Raw genomic sequence first — 14,393 nt, 5'->3', positions numbered from 1 at the left:
AGAGCTGAAGGGAATGCACTGAATGCTCACATATAGAAACCAACAAATGTACTGGGACCTGCAAGCAACAACTCCAGTGCACTAGGTGGGACTTCAAACTTCCTCAACATCCTCACACCCTGCCTGAAATATAACAACTTAATATCAAAACAAAACTACAATTTCTCACTAAGATCAAAATACAGCAGTATCTGTTGGTGTAATTGCTATCTACACTGATCACTGCAGTATCCCTGCTGCTTCCTGAGCATGTACACTGGGAAAAAGGAGTAGCTTCCAGCATCTTCTGCCATAGTTATTGCCCCTGCATAGGACAAACCATAAATTGCTCCCAAATATAGCTAGCTTGGATAACAGGTGGCTAAGGGGAAACGTGATCACCTTTAACAAGTATTCAAAGGGTGTCATTACTAGAGCCGGCCCCAAAGTATGCCAACATTTTTATGGCTGACTTAGAACAACAGTTCCTCAGCTCTCGTACCCTAATGCCCCTACTCTACTTGTGCTACATTGATGACATCTTCAACATCTAGACCCATGGAGAAGAAGCCCTTGAGGAATTCCACCATGATTTCAACAATTTCCATCCCACCATCAACCTCAGCCTGGACCAGTCCACACAGAGATCCACTTCCTGGACATTACAGTGCTAATAAGCAATGGTCACATAAACACCACCATATACCGGAAACCTACTGACCGCTATACTTACCTACTTGCCTCCAGCTTTCATCCAGATCACACCACATGATCCACTGTTTACAGCCAAGCTCTACAATACAACTGCATTTGCTTCAACCCCTCAGACAGAGACAAACACCTACAAGATCTCTATCAAGCGTTCTTATAACTACAATACCCACCTGCTGAAGTGAAGAAACAGATTGACAGAGCCAGAAGAGTACTCAGAAGTTACCTACTACAGGATAGGCCCAACAAAGAAAATAACAGAATGCCACTAGCCATCACCTTCAGCCCCCAACTAAAACCTCTCTAGTGCATTATCAAGGATCTGCAACCTATCCTGAAGGACGACCCATCACTCTCACAGATCTTGGGAGATAGGCCAGTCCTTGCTTACAGACAGTCCCCCCAACCTGAAGCAAAATACTCACCAGCAACCACACACACCACACAACAAAAACACTAACCCAGGAACCTATCCTTGCAACAAAGCCCATTGCCAACTGTGTCCACATATCTATTCAGAGGACACCATCATAGGGCCTAATTACATCATCCACACTATCAGAGGCTCGTTCACCTGCACATCTGCCAATGTGATATATGCCATCATGTGCCAGCAATGCCTCTCTGCCATGTACATTGGCCAGACCGGACAGTCTCTATGTTAAAGAATAAATGGACACAAATCAGATGTCAAGAATTATAACATTCAAAAACCAGTCAGAGAACACTTCAATCTCTCTGGTCATTCGATTACAGACCTAAAAGTGGCAATTCTTCAACAAAAAAACCTTCAAAAACAGTCTCCAACGAGAAAGTGCTCAATTGGAATTAATTTGCAAACTGGACACCATTACATTAGGCTTGAATAAAGACTGGGAGAGGATGTGTCATTACACAAGTAAAACTAGTTTCCCATGTTTATTCCCCCCCCACCCCACTGTTCCTCACACTTCCTTGTCAACTGCTGGGAATGGCCCACCTTGATTATCACTACAAAAGGTTTTTTCTCTCTCCTGCTGGTAATAGCTCACCTTACCTGATCACTCTTGTTACAGTGTGTATGGTAACACCCATTGTTTCATGTTCTCTGCATATATAAAATCTCCACACTGTATTTTCCACTGCCTCCATCCGATGAAGTGAGTTGTAGCTCATGAAAGCTTATGCTCAAATAAATTTGTTAGTCTCTAAGGTGCCACAAGTCCTCCTTTTCTTTTTGCGGATATAGACTAACACGGCTGCTACTTTGAAACCTGTCATTACTAGAGCTGGTCAAGAAATGGGGTTGTTTCCCCAGTGGAACAATTCAATGAAATCAATTTTTGTTTTTTCATTTTCATGGTAATTTTCAGCAGAAAATTTTGACTTTTCATTACAGAAAATGAACATCTTAAATTTGCAGCCAAAATTTTCCAACCTTCAGTTGTCTGATTAAAAACCTAAAACTTGAGATAAAGCAGATGCTTTGGATGAAAACATTTGTTTGTCAAATACAGTTTTCTATAAATAAAAAGTCTCAGTAGAAAAATTTTGACCAGGCTTAGTGATCACCCAAGAAGGAAGAGGAATAATTTTGGATGGTGTATCTCTTCCCCCCCCCCCCCACAGTGTGTTAAGTGAAACACACATTTTAAAAGACACATCTAGGCAGGTAAAGTTGTATGTTAAACACATTAGCTGGTCATCTTAAGGTAAATGCTGGGGTACTTTTTCTCCTAGTTTAGACATTCTCTGAGTGAGGCTCACAGGGGTATAATCAGAAGCAGTATGATGACGTCAAGAAAAGATACAAAAGAGGGGCACACAAACAGCTGAAGAAAAAATCATTAAAGTTTCTAACACAATATTCATGGAAAATGTTTTTCATTATTTGCTTGGGTATAGTATTTTCCCAGCATTCCAGTTGAGACACAAAAAAAGTCAGTGACTTTGCCAAGGTTTCCAAGACTAGCCAGGATTTGTAAATGTGACCAACAATTTTGGGTGTTGCAGATTTTTGGGTCCAACTTAAGTCACCGTAAAAAGTTCCTCCCTAACACAGTGGGTGCACCCAAAATCATTAGTAATTTTTGCAGATCTTGGTCCATATCAGTGGCTAGGCTGGTTTGAAAACAAGGCTCCTCCAGACTCCTTTGTCTGCACTCTGATTATTAGCTGATATATATATATATATTTATATATAGTAGTGTATGGTGCGGTTCAACAGTTCAAAGTACAGACTGGGAAGCAGGTAGGAAAGAACTTACACAATGTATTTTAGTAACAGCATAATAAGCAAGGTTCTTAAGTAGCCATCTCTGAACGTCTGTGCTTTCCTTTGTGCTACTGCTTCTCCCTTGGGACCTCACCTCCCATTAGTCCACACCTCCTTCACTCATCCATCCACTCTATTCTTTACAGGCAGCTGGACAGTTTTTAAGTTGTTCCTTTAATTAAGAAATTGAATTAAAACTAAGAGTTAACTTTTAAGTAGCCCAGTTTGCTCTATGAAATAATCACTATATCAGAATCACAGTCCTTCCTTTTCTTGGCTAACCTAAGTGATTTTGTGACTTGAGAGACCTTTGTCACTCCTCCCCTTGTCATCTTCTGCCTATTTTGGTTGGTCAACAAACATATTGCCTAAAACAGGTTCTTGTGTTGATTGGGCAGGTGGGTGTGTGTATGTATGTGATTCTCTAGTGCTGATCTTTATATCCTGGCAATTGGCTATGTATTTCTAAACTTTGTTTATTTGCTTTTTCATACATGAGAGGATTTTAACTCTTATTGAACAGTTACCAAGTTTTCATAATTGTGTCTCAGTTCAGACTTTTATGCTCAGCTTGTATTTTCCAATTTAAACAAAAACACTTCCTCGTAACTTTAACCAGAAGGCATAATACACATGTGTCAGGCACACATATTAGAACTGTATCTTGCTGGTAATATTTACACTTTCTTCCTGAAAACAGAATTTAGCACTGCATACTGAGAGTATAGCTCAGTGCTCAAGTGGTAGAACTTTAAAGGGGGGTGGATGGGTGAAGACTTTTAATAGAGTGGGGACCTTGGGTATGCTTCTAAAGGTATTTTTTTTATCTGCCATTTAGTACAACCTGGTTATTTTAAAGTAGAAAAAAAGGGCTCATCATAAGTTTTCTGTTGTTGTTTTTTTGTGTGGCTCGGGGGGATAAATGTAGCAGGGATGATTTAGCACTTTCCAGATAAACTGAATTCTATCAGGAGGGAAATTGCCCCAGCTCTGCCTTTAGTTTGGTGAGGGAATTTTAGTCATGGAGCTTGAGGAATCCACTCTAGCACTTCAATGATAGAGGACCTGATCCAAAGATCATGGGGTCAGTAGAAAGAATCCCACTGACTTCAGTGGGCTCTAAAATCATGTTCTTAGCAGGCTCCAATTTCCCAACACAAAACCCATGCTGGTTTGTCCTTATCATATTTATAACTCTGAAGTTACTCATTTTCTCAACTATTTTCCTTAATTGTAAAAGTCAGGCTTGTGACAAAAATCACATTGTAGCACTCAGGATCAATATTCAAGATTCAAACACGTAACATCTTTAAAAAATATTAGAATGAGATTAGCCACCTTCCAAAACTCCAGGATAGTACCTATGGTTCATTATGTACTTTATTAAGAAATTAGAATTTACAGCCCTGGAGTGCAGCCATCCGTTTAGCTACAAAACAAGAACAGCATGGGCAACAATAGTACAACTGGTGAGAAGGAAGTTTAATCTCCATGGCTAAATTTTCCAAGAATAGGTGACCAAAGTTACACCCCAAAATCCATGTTTAGATGCTTAAATAAGTTGCCTGATTTTCAGAAGTGCTGATCACACTGCAGCTCCCATTGACTCAGCAATTTTGAAAATCAGGCAATTTATTCAGGTGCCTAAATATGACTTTCAGGGGAAGATTTTCAGTGGCATAAATGACAGTAAGGTGCATAGCTGCCATTTTGCCTTGAAAAATCTCCCCCAGGACTCTAGTTTAAGGCACTCACTTTTAAATATCTTGGCTCATGTCTATTCAGTCCTTGCTTGCCTGTTAATACTGCCAACAAAGATGTTAATTAATACCAATGATTTTTGTGATGTGAGCCAAAGACTACTTGAAAGTAGACTGAGACCAGTAAATAGCCTTCAGATGATAACTATTAATAACTGTTGGCTTGGGATAATTTTGATTCATCAACCTACAGAGGAGATGAAAGCCTCTGCATCCTAGTACCCATTCCCTGAAACTAACAAATATGTTACTTATTATTGTTAATAGGTGCTTTGTGGTTTAGTTCCTTCTGGTCATTTGGATTGTGCTACCTGATCCTGGTAATCTACATTAATTTAACTTCTCAAGATGTAAAATTATATCTTTTTGATAGCTACGTTTGACAATGGCTAGCTCTCAGTACTAATAGTAACACCAACGTAGATAATTCCCCATTCTCCTTCTGTACACCAATTAAAGAAATCATCTAATGGTTCTACAATCTTCTTATCTTTGATTGCTCAATAGTAGACTCACTGAGTCTCCTGGGGGCTTCCTATTTCTGATGTACTTAAGAAATTTCTAATTACATGTTTTGATATTATAGCTATTAAATTCTTCTAATTTCTTCTTTGCCCTCAAACTTCCATTTCAATTCTCCAATACATCTTCTTAAACTGAAGCCCTGCTCAGCACCATGACCAAACCAAAGATTAAATTATATGTAGGGGAAACCATTTTAGAAAAGCAATAAATATTACATTCATATTACAATAAACATAATGAATATATTAAAGTGCAATTCTGCTCTGAAAAGTGAGCTTTGAAGCAGCATTGTAGAGTTTCACATTTATTGTATCAACAATCTCCAGATCAAGTGTGCTCAGTTTACAAGCACAGAGATAGGGGATTTTCCCCCAGTCCTGTAAACTCAGCCTAGGATCTGAGAGTTAAGGTGGACTTTTCCCTTCATGGGCACTATCATGAGGAATATGAGTTCTTCAGGCCAAACATGGCCCACAGCAACAGCTGTACAACCCAACTTCCTGTATCAGGTTTGCACAAACGGAATGGATTAGAATTTGGTAAACAAGTCTGGTGGTGATGCAGAAGGAGGAATGGAATGAAGCTCACTCTTTTACTTGTGTTGGCTCTGTAGTACTAACTGGAGTAAAAAGAGAAATAATTAATTTTTATCACTAAACTCAGCAGTCCCTAATGCACATAGGGAGCAAATCTGTTTAGTAAGAATGTCACGTTTAGAATCTAACAACAATTAAGGCTTGATCTAACTTCCAAAGTCTATGGACCATATTCTGCTCTCTTGTGCACTAAGTTTACACCACTGTAATGTCACTGACTTTGAAATTCTCCTGATTTACAGATGAAAATCAGACCCAATATTTCTTAGGTGACTGAGGGCTCTTAACTGTTAGCTTTGTGACTCAGAATCAGAGATGGGGCCAAATAAAACCCCAAGATATAAACACCTACAAGCTTCATATCTGTATCTGGAGCTCATTCTAATTCTCCTTATGCTTACCCAAACCAAAAGCCAGTATCTTAGCGCTGCTGAATTTTGGATCTAGATCCAGATCCATAGCTGGACTTCAGCTGGCCCATTTCTACCCACAACACAACTTTTAGTGTCTGCAATTTTACCAGTGTATTATTACTAACTGAAACAGTGCATGATTTGTTTTATTGAACAAGATTATTAATTATTATTATTTGCATTGCTATAATGCCTAGGAGCCCCAGTCATGGAGTAGAACCCCATTGTGTTAGGTGCTGTATAAACACAGAACAAAAGACATTCCTTACCCCAAATACTGCAACAGCCTCGACAAATGCAATCTTGTCCCACTTATGTCCATTCAGAATATTGCTTCAACAATCAATTTCCTAGCCCATCATTTTGCGCCCCTTCACTGACTTCCTATTCTCTATCTCATCAGAACACACTTCTGTTCCCAGTACTGAAAGGTTGATGCCCCACCTTTAATCAGTTCATGATACCAGCCTCCATTGCCCACTTGTCAAAAAAAGCACTTTCCCATGCTTGGGAAGAACACTTGATAAACATCCAGAAACCAACACTCTACTCTTGTTTATATTAGTGCAAGTCAGAAGTCACTCCTGTGATGATAAAGGAATTACTTCTGCCTCACACGAATGAAAACACCAGCAGACCCTGACTTTCTGTGGTCGTGTAACAGTTCAGTCCTCACGCTTACCAGTGTCTTCAATGGGAATATACAGGGTAAAATTTGGCCCATAATATGTAATATTAAAATAGGAGAAAAGAGATGAAATGTGGCCTCATTCATGCAATATTTCAAGCAAGTCAGGAAATTGTGGTTAGAATTGAAATGCAGAAGCATTTTGGGTTGGTAACCAAGGCAACACTTCTTACTTCAGGACAGACTTTTCTGTTGATAATCTATTGTAATGCCAGTTATTGCAGTTGATAAGGCTCTGTTTGTTGTGAGAGATAATTAGCACTTGAAATAAAGTAACAGATTTAAATAAATTGGGGGGAACTGAACAGTATGACCTGTCTCTTAGAGACAAACAAGAGCTTTGGGGGACTACTGACTGTGAGGTTAGTGGTGGCCTCCAGAGTGAGTGAACAGCATTGTCGGCTATTAGACTACACACTTCATTGGGAATTACAGGAGCTTTCATGATGAAAACATTTTTTTCTCTCTCTCACACACCCAGATTCCATTTACATTTTTCTTATTGTTTTTACACAAAACTGATATTGTAACTTCATGTAACTTCATTCATCCCAGTTATATTTGAATTGGTTAAAAGAAAACATTTTTTTAAAGACAGGTTTCAGAGTAGCAGCCGTGTTAGTCTGTATTTGCAAAAAGAACAGGAGGACTTGTGGCACCTTAGAGATTAACAAGATGCATCCGATGAAGTGAGCTGTAGCACACGAAAGCTTATGCTCAAATAAATTTGTTAATCTCTAAGGTGCCACAAGTCCTCCTTTTATTTTTTTAAAAGAATAATTGCTGTTATTACATCCTGAATCCTAGCTTTTGTTGCACATGGGTAACGACAGAGTGTCAGTCTTATACCACAAGCCAAATATCTCCCTCGGGCACAACAGTACACTAGAATGAAAGCCAGCAGATGAGCAAGGTGTTTAAGGTTCAGTGACAATCTGGTTTCATGGTTGGGTGAAAGACCAACACCTCAGTTGATTTTTGTCTTTGTATTACTTGGTGGCTTAACTGTTTTTTTTTTATATTGTGATATATAGGTGGTTGCATTCAATAGATGACAAGAATACTGTCTTACATGAATACTGTACCTCTTATCCGAAAGGAAAGTGCTTTAAATGTCATGGAATAACTGCTGAAATGCAGACACTCCTGGAGTGGAATAACACAGCTGTTTAACAGTACACTGCCAAACTATCTTAGGTACTTACATGGCTCCCAGTAGTGTCTGAGCACCTCAGAATCTTTCATGTATTTATCCTCACAACACCTGGGTGGGGTAAGAAAGTGCTATTATTCCCATTTTACAGATGGGCAATCAAGGCGCAGAGAGGTTCAAACAAAAAGTTGGTGGTAGGGCAAGGAATTGTACCCACACCTCCTATGTCCTAGGCTAGTGGCTTAACCACTAGACCATTCTTCCACCGCTGAAATACAGGCACTTCTGTTGTGGATGACACAGCTGCTTAAATCGCACCATCACACTGCAAAAGAGTTTAGAGCAAGAAGGGATACTAAATCCACAGTAAGAAAAGGAGTACTTGTGGCACCTTAGAGACTAACAAATTTATTAGAGCATAAGCTTTCGTGAGCTACAGCTCAGAAGTGAGCTGTAGCTCACGAAAGCTTATGCTCTAATAAATTTGTTAGTCTCTAAGGTGCCACAAGTACTCCTTTTCTTTTTGCGAATACAGACTAACACGGCTGCTACTCTAAATCCACAATGTCAATGAAGGGTGTTGTCCTCCAAATGTATTCAAATGGCATTTCTTAAGAAAAAAAGAATCTGACCTCAACTCATGGAGAGTGGCATGGGATCTTTAATTGCTACAAATAATTAGGAACTTATTTTATATTTCTTCTGAAAGACAGCACTTTTGTTATACCTCAGATAATACCAACATTGTTCAAATGGTGAATATTCTTACAACCATCCAGTCATGTCAGAACCATGCACGTATTATGGCTTCTTGTTTAACAGCAACATTTGACAACAATCCTTACAGTGCCCTTTTGAGGTCTAAGGCCAGATCTACACTGAGTTATACCCGCTTCCACATGTGATTTCAGTGGTTATGGTTAGTAGAAAATTGGCCTAAACAACTTGCTAAGGTTAGACACAACATGGGTGTCTCAGCCAGGATTGGAACTCAGGATTTCCCAAATTGCAGGTCTCTGCTTAGCCCCTATCATTTGCTTTCTCACACTCTTGGTCTTTTACATGAGTATTCTGAGCTTTGTCAAAGATCCTCAGTTAAAACCACAGACTCAGAACATAAAACCCTTCTCCTTTTCTTCTTTAGTAACCAGGATATTAGCTCCACTAATCAATGTTTTAGTTGTTTAAATGTTTTGAAACTTTTTTTAAAAAAATTGTTATATCTCTATTATTTAAAAACAGCAACAACGACAACTGATGTGTAGTGAGTTCCCCTGGAATTAAAAATTGCCTACAATTTATAGCATATGCAGGATCTTACTGCAAATCCCATCCCAGCCCCTGTTCTAACTAGCTCATAAAAACGGCCTGTTTATTTTCTAAAATGATCTGCATAAAAGGATTAAGCTTATTTATTGTAAAAATTAACATCTTTCTGAAACATTAATGACTATATCTTCAAGGAATGTTCTCTCCTCAAATGCCTCCCTAGGCAGTGCTGTGCGAGAAGACCTGCATTTACAGCCTTCCAGAATAGAGTTATTGCTCATAAGACTCCACTTTTGTACGCCTACAGCTAAATCATGGTACCTAGCAGATGGTGTATGTGTGTTTCCCAATGCAATGTCTTGTATGTGTGTAGTTGTCATAATTAAATAATAGCTCACCACACCATCTCATGTAACAACAGAACCAAAGCCATATTTCTCAGAGGAGGGAAGCAGCCAAAGCCCTCTTGTGTGCCAGTTTCCTGTGGCACACTTAAACCACACACAAGAGGAAGTGCCCAGGAATAAAACATGCATTTTTGTGTGCTTAGTTTTAAAAATAATCTGCATTAAACAAACATTAGAATCTACAGGCCTAATTCATCCATTCTGTAACTCATGTGACTCCTGAAGAGTTACACCAGAGATGAATTTGGCCTTATATGGTTAGGGTTTTCAATATTTTTCCAGGGTCATTATTTTGACAGAAGAAATATGGACACCTGTGGGAGATGTTCATGGGAGATAATAATTCATGCCTGTCAACTTCCTAGGCCAGAGAAAAACAGCTGCTTGTTGAAGTCCTTGATAGAGAAGGGCAGAATGAGAGATATCTGTGGAGGCTTGTTCCTTCCTTGGCAAAAAGAGGGAATTATGGTGTCGATTATGCCTAGCAAGGAGTATTTCTGGCTAAACTGAAGACAAAGTATAGCCTCAATCAAGTGATGTAACAGTTTAAAGCAGTAGATTTATAGGGTTTACTTGTTAACTACCAGAGGCGCCAACTTTCTGACTTCCTGGGGGATCCTCAACCCTGACTCCATCCCTGCCCCCACTCCACCTCTTCCCATGAGCTCCCCCCCGCTCTGCCTCTGCCCCCCCCATGCCTCCTGCACACTGCTGAACAGCTGATTGTGGTGGGCAGAAGGTGCTGGGAGGGAGCAGGAGGAGGTGATTGGCGGGGCCCGCCAGCAGGTGGGTGGGCTGGGGGGAAGGGGAAGGAGCTGATATGCATGGCTACTGAGCGCCCCCTAGTTTTTTTCCATGGGTGCTCTGGGGCTGGAGCACCCATGGGATTGGCACCTATGAACTACCCCCTGCTTTAGAATACTTTGGTATTTTTTGTTTTGAAAGCCATAACTGCCTAGAATACATAAAAGACTGATTAGCTTCTTATTTTATACTAAAAATTGGACACTGATGGGAAATAAAACCCCCATGTCCAAACAGACTTGTAGTCATGAGATAAGAGGGAAGATCCTCTAATGGATCAATAACTGGTTAAAAGACAGGAAACAAAGGCTAGGAATAAATGGTCAGTTTTCAGAATGGACAGAGGTCAATAGTGGTGTCTTCTAGGGATCTACTGGGACAAGTACTGTTCAACATATTCATAAATGATCTGGAAAAGAGGGGGAACAGTGAGGTGGCAAACGATACAAAATTACTCAAGATAGTTAAGTCCCAAGCAGACAGTGAAGGGTTACAAAGGGATGTCACAAAAAGTGGGTGACTGGCAGAGGTGAAAGTAAGCCGGTACGCCCCGGTACGATGTACCGGCAAGAGCCGGTGCCCCATACTGGGGTAGCCTGGCTTCTCCAGGGGGCAATTTAAAGAGCCTGGGGCTCCTAGCAGTGGGTGGAGCCCCAGGCCCTTTAAATTGCCTCCAGAGCCCCACTGCTGGAGCCCTGGGATAGCGGCTGCGGGGCTCCGGCGGCTATTTAAAGGGCCCCGGGCTCTCCTGCTTCTACTGCCCCATCCCTTTAAATAGCTGCCAGAGCCCCACTGCCACTACTCCAGGTCTCCGGGGGCTATTTAAAGGACTGGGGTAGAAGCAGGGGAGCCGCAGGCCCTTCATATAGCCCCCAGAGCCCTGGGGTAGCAAGGGCTCCAGGGGCTATTGAAAGGGCTGGGGCTCCAGCTGCCTCTGCCTCTGCCGCCCTGGTCCTTTAAATAGCAGTTAGAGCCCCACCGCTTCCCCAAGGCTCCGGCAGCTAATTAAAGGACCAGGGCAGTAGAAGCAGGGGAGCTCTGGGCCCTTTAAATAGCCCCCGGAGCCCCGGACTGCAGCTGCTACTACTACGGTGGGGGAGGGGAGAGGAGAAGGAGGAGAAAGGAGGGGGCACTTACCTTACAGGGTGGGCTGGGGCTGGTTGTGACACCCTCAGTCCTGCCCCTTCCGCAGGCCAGAGCTGGCCCTAGCGTACCGGTAAATCACTCGACTTACTTTCACCCCGGTGACTGGACAACAAAATGGCAGATGAAATTCAGTGTTGATAAATACAAAGTAATGCACATTGGGAAACATAATTCCAACTATATGTACAAAATGATGGGATCTAAATTAGCTGTTACTGCTCAAGAAAGAGATCTTGGAGTCATTATGGATAATTCTCTGAAAAATCCATTCGGTGTGCATCAGCAGGCTCAAAAGCGAACAGAATGTTAGGAACCATTAGTAAAGGGAATGATAAAACAGTAAATATCATAATGCCACTATGTAAATCCATGGTATGCCCACATCTTGCATACTGAGTGCAGTTCCGTTCGCCCCATCTCATAAAAAGATATTAGAATTGGAAAAGGTACAGAGAAGGCCAACAAAAATGATGAAGGGCATGGAACAGCTTTCATATGAGGAGACATTAAAAAGACTAGTACTTTTCTGCTTAGAAAAGAGATGACTAAGGGGCAATATAATAGAGTTCTATAAAATCATGACTGGGGTATAGAAAGTGAATAAGGAAATGTTATTCACTCCTTCACATTACACAAGAACCAAGGGTCACTCAATAAAATTAATGGACAGCAGGTGTAGACTCAGACTTTAAGGTCAGAAGAGACCATTGTGATCATCTAGTCTGACCTCCTGCACATTGCAGGCCACAGAAGCTCACCCACCCACCCCTGTAATAGATCCATAACTTGGCTGAGTTACAGAAGTCCTCAAATCATGGTTTATACTAGTTTAAATCTGCAAGTGACCTGTGCCCCATGTTGCAGAGGAAGGTGACCCCCACTCCCACCCCAGCATCTCTGCCAATCTCATCCAGGGGAAAATTCCTTCCCTACCCCAAATATGGAGATCAGTTATACCGTGAGCAAGTGGGCAAGACCCACCAAGCAGATACCTGTAAAAGAATTCTCCGTAGTAGTTCAAAGCCTTCCATTAGTGTCCCATCTTAGGCGGTTGAGGATTTTTGCTGCTGGCAGTTGCCGATGGGCCACATTCTTCTGTAGCCAGTCCCACCTTATCACCCTCTCCCTAATCTTATCAAGCTCACTCTTGAAGCCAGTTAGGGTTTTTTACCCCCACTGCTTCCCTTGGAAGGCTGTTTCAGAACTTCACTCCTCTGACGGTTAGAAACCTTCATCTAATTTTGAGCTTAAACTTGTTGATGGCCAGTTTATATCCATTTGTTCTTGCATCCACATTGCTGCTTAACTTAAATAACTCCTCTCCCTTCCTGGTATTTATCCCTCTGATGTTTTTATAGAGAGCAATCATATCTCCCCATAGCCTTCTTTTGGTTAAGCTAAACATGCTAAGCTTGTTGAGTCTCCTCTTATAAGGTACATTTTCCATTCCTGGGATCACCCTAATAGTCCATCTCTGCATCTGTTCTTTTGTTTAAAATAAACCAAAGGAAGTACTTCTTTACACAATGCATAGTCAACCTGTGGAATTTGTTGCTAGAGGATGTTGTGAAGGCCAAAACTATAACTGGATTAAAAAAAAAATTAGATAAATTCATGGAGGATAGGTCCATCAATTGCTATTAGCCAGGATGGTCAGGGATGGAATCCCATGCTCTGGGTATCCCTAAACCTATGACTGCCAGAAGCTGGGAGTGGACAACAGGGTATGGGTCACTCAATTGCCTGTTTATTCCCTCTGAAGCACCTGGCATAGGCCACTGTCAAAAACAGGATATGGGGCTAGATTGACCATTGGGCTGACCAAGTATGGCCATTTTTATGTTCTAAGTTAGGCATTAGGGGTCAAAATAGGATGAAGCAGAGGGAGTGGAGCGTTGTTCCCCTCTCCTGTGCTAAAGGCAGAAGGAAGCTCCCTCTCCTCTCCCTGCCACAGTCAAGCAGTGCCTCTCCCTTCTCTGGAATGGCCCCCTTTCCCTTCTCTGGAATGGCCAAGTGGTGCCTCTCCTCCAGCTATCCCTTCTCAGCCTAGCCTAGGTAGGCAGAGAAAGAATAAGGGGGTGGTGGTGGTGGTGGAGGGAGGGGCAGTGCTGAAGAACTCTGTGATGCTCCAAAGCGTCTCTCTTTCTCCAACAGAAACTGGTCCAATACAAAATATTACCTCACCCATCCAGCCCAGTTAAGCTCTGTAGCCCAGATCTGTAGTGGTTATTGATTTGCAGTTAATGCTGATTTAAAGAGCTGGGGATTGTGGGGTTTTATTCCCAGAATCAGGCACAACAGAATCAAGGTTATTAACATGAATATCTGGTTGAGTACCCAGGTGTGCAAAATGCAGACACTCACACTGGGGGCAAAGCAAAGCTTTAACAACTTTTATAAACACAATTAGTAAAGAGAAAAAAGCTCCAAACCACATAAAAAGAGCAAAAAACAAATATATATATATATATATATATATATATATATATATGCAGAGTTAAGATGATGTCTTGTACCATTCCTTGCATATGTACTCATATACTCACATCCTTCCTTGGGGATCTGGTGGTGAGAGACAAAAAACCTACTCTGTCTCTGGGAATGCCAAACAAGTCCGATAGTCCAAATCCAGACAGATAACAATGGCAACACACACAGTGGTTTGGCCTATTACAGGACCTAGGATCT

The 14,393-nt window shown here is 41.3% G+C and overlaps 1 long non-coding RNA gene across 1 annotated transcript in view; it reads right to left on the bottom strand.

The window, feature by feature from the left end:
• Positions 1 to 5,649: 5,649 nt before the first annotated feature.
• LOC122460746 overlaps positions 5,650 to 14,393 on the bottom strand; it is a 58,185-nt gene continuing 49,441 nt past the window's right edge. The window contains exon 3 of the long non-coding RNA XR_006282228.1: positions 5,650 to 5,848. This is a non-coding gene — a long non-coding RNA (uncharacterized LOC122460746). The remainder of the gene's footprint in view (positions 5,849 to 14,393) is intronic.

This window comes from Dermochelys coriacea, chromosome 1 (assembly GCF_009764565.3).
Source record: "Dermochelys coriacea isolate rDerCor1 chromosome 1, rDerCor1.pri.v4, whole genome shotgun sequence".
NCBI classification, from domain to species: domain Eukaryota; kingdom Metazoa; phylum Chordata; order Testudines; family Dermochelyidae; genus Dermochelys; species Dermochelys coriacea.
The sequence above is the reverse complement of the archived record's forward strand: the minus strand, read 5'-3'. Positions and strand labels throughout refer to the sequence as shown.